Source organism: Palaemon carinicauda, chromosome 14, assembly GCF_036898095.1.
Source record: "Palaemon carinicauda isolate YSFRI2023 chromosome 14, ASM3689809v2, whole genome shotgun sequence".
Taxonomy (NCBI): Eukaryota; Metazoa; Arthropoda; class Malacostraca; order Decapoda; family Palaemonidae; genus Palaemon; species Palaemon carinicauda.
Window position 1 is genome coordinate 114,493,518 of NC_090738.1, and position 3,349 is coordinate 114,496,866.

The window sequence follows — 3,349 nt, forward strand, 5'->3', positions numbered from 1 at the left end:
ACATAGGATTTGCAGCAGGGACAGTGGTACTATCAAAATAAATGAGGTACAGTAAACATACGTCGAATAAGAAACTTGGACTTTTCCCAAAACTTACCCTTGCCTCAAATTTGGTAGCAAAAATCATGGTCCATGGTCCAACAAACCTCCATCTATATAATGTCTGAATGAGGATAGTGATTCATAGTGATAACATAAACCTGTTCCCAATCCTCTAAAATTAAATATGCACCCAACTTGAGATTGTACGGTAAATTATTTTATTACGTAATAGCTTAAATGAAACAACATGCCATGTCTAACAACCTTGGGTATTAAAAATCCACCTTTATAGAAGTTGTATAATAAAAAAAGTAGAAGCTTCAAATTTTTTTTTTAATATACAAAACTTAAAACTGTGAATTTTTAATACCCATTATTACCTTAAATTGTCACTTTCTTAAACATATCCACCAAGATAAAATTTTCAACAAAAAATCAACTACCTTAAAATCCTCCTTGTTGTCATTACTGACTCAAGAGTCCAACATTTTATCAAATTTAAACTTGACTTCTCTCAAATAATGATTAGGTTTCAACTGTTGAATAGTTGAAGGGCACTTTATTCAAAGGTTCAAAGTGAGGACCTCTGAAATAACAGTGCAACATCTAAAATCCATCTAATTTGGTGTTAAGCTGGGTGCCTTTCCATTATGAAGGACCTGATCCTAACTAATAGATTGTTAACAACCAAATCCAACATGGCACACTGGTCAAAATACATCTATAACCCTTTCAACTTAGCCTCTGGCTATTCTTGACTGACTGAAGTGAGTCTTGCACATATAATTAGGCATATAAGCAGCAGCTGAAAAGATGGGGTTAACTTCTTTGTTCCCCACATGTGACTATAAAAGAGCATGTCTTGAAAAAAAACCTCTATAAAGGAAGTGACACAATCTCTGACTAACTGGCAAACACTAAATAAATGTTAGTAACAGACTATGAATTCTATAAAGAGATGGCATGTTATGTTTAATTATGCAGACTTGACAGATCATACTCCGCATAGGGACTGGCATGGTCTTACCTGAGTATACTAATACTGAGTTAACATGTGCATACACTGCATAAAGACTGTCAAAGCCTTCTCCAATTAAACAAATACTGTACCTGTGTTGAGTTAATGTACACATACAACTGTGACAAGCCCTGTGCTGCATAGGAAACAGCAACTCATTCTCCTATTACAAAAATACCAAAAGAATTTTCATAGCTCAGCCCCAAGTCATAACAGGAAGGAAAAATATTAATAAATTACTCAAATCTAGCAATGAACATATCAGAAATGTCTGTTTACAACTAAATTATTAAGACTACTTAACAAACGCAGTTCGTAAATTAAATTCACCGAAAGAGGGGAAAATATGACATAAAATCTACTATCTATCATCTTTTAAAACAACTCTAAAAAAGCAAATAACATAGGTAACAAATAAAGTAAAACTTTAACACCACTTGAAAGAAATACTTTGATTAAAAAAACTATTCTCAACCTCCCAAAAGTTTACATCAAAACTGTAATTTGCATTTGGTGTTTCAATTAAAATATCAAGTTTAGACAATGAAAACTGGATATACACTGAAAAATTATTGATAAGTGTTTACATAAAACTTCGGGTTGGGGAGTATATAAGTGTTTCAGATCTTGCATAAGTACCGGTAATTTCTTTCACCCATTTCATAAAATATAAATTTGCACTAACTTCCTGTCCGTTGTTAGCTATTTCACACAAAATGAATTTGAAAATTGGACAACTTTTAATTTGAAATTTAAAGAGAATGTAAAGTTTAAAAACTACTCTTTACTCTTGCCTGATACTATTTCATGAACTCTTTCTGAGAAATGCTGCTAAATATTATATTATGAAAAAAATACATGATTGGAGACAGTGGAATGAATTCAAAAGAAAGTCTTGTTTAAAATAAAGTATAAGATAATCATATTTCAAATGTAAATGTATGTACCTAAAGTAATTGATTTATTAACACTTTCTTTTTGAAGTTGAATACCAAAATGATACTGTTTAAAATACTGTACCAGTTAAGTCTTAAATATAACTTCTCTGGGTATGAAAAAGGATTATACAAAAATTCGGAAGCTGTATATTTTTTTCCAAAATGAATGACATTAACACATGAACCAATCATATACAAAACATACTGTAATATTTCTTCCACAGTACAAAGTTACCAACGGTCTTAGACATGAAGATATGACTAACCTAAGCAATAAAAGCAAAATATAAACTTAAAAGTATATTTCGATAATATACTTGAAGTTCTATTAAGTTGAATTTCTTGTTTTAAGATAATATAGTATACACATACAATCTACCTTTATTACAAGAGCAAAATACAAAACCTATACTCCAATACCGTACTTAAATACATGGTAAAGATAACTACATTAAAAATGACAGTTTGAGGCTACAACACATGAGAGAGAGAGAGAGAGAGAGAGAGAGAGAGAGAGAGAGAGAGAGAGAGAGAGAGAGAGAGAGAGAGAGAGAGAGAGAGAGAGAGAATTAATTCCCTCTTGAAATGTAAAGATAAAAAGGACTCTCACACAATTCGATATTCTCTCATGCAGATCCCGGTATTCAAAACTAAAAGATATCTAGCCCTATTTGATTCATTGTCTTAGAATTACATTACTGATCTTACCTTATTATAATACAACATAAGATCAACCAATACAAAACTACGGATATTCAGATACTGCATGAAGTGTGTTAGTAATATTTAATTACCTACATTGTGGAAACTAAAGCATTAGTATGGAATATGAAAAACAATTATGAAATCTATTTATGTTTCTACCTGCTGACCTAACAGTGCAACAAACCATACAGTACTGAAATTATTATCCAATTTACGAACTACGAACTCACTCTGTTCACCAAGGATGGTATCCTAACAAGTACTGAAATTATCACCCAAATTAGGAACTACAAGCCCACTCTATTCACAAAAAATATATTCTAACATGTCTCCCTAACAAAAATAGAAGCAATCTACTGGATTGAGCAGCAAGCAGATACCAACCATCAACGCACATCTTGAAATTAGTCACTCGAAACCAACCATCAAAGCACATCTTGAAACAAGTCACTGTAGAGCAATCGTCAGTCGTTTTAGGTTATGAATCTGGAAAATATATAAGTGTGAAATAAACCACTCTTGCAGCATCTCGGCCCACTCTTTAGTCACTTCTGCAGCTCGTAGGAATAGATGCACAACATTACATCCTAGTATCAAAAGTACTAATTGTTAAATTTTTGTCTACGGAAGATGAAAACTGCAAGTA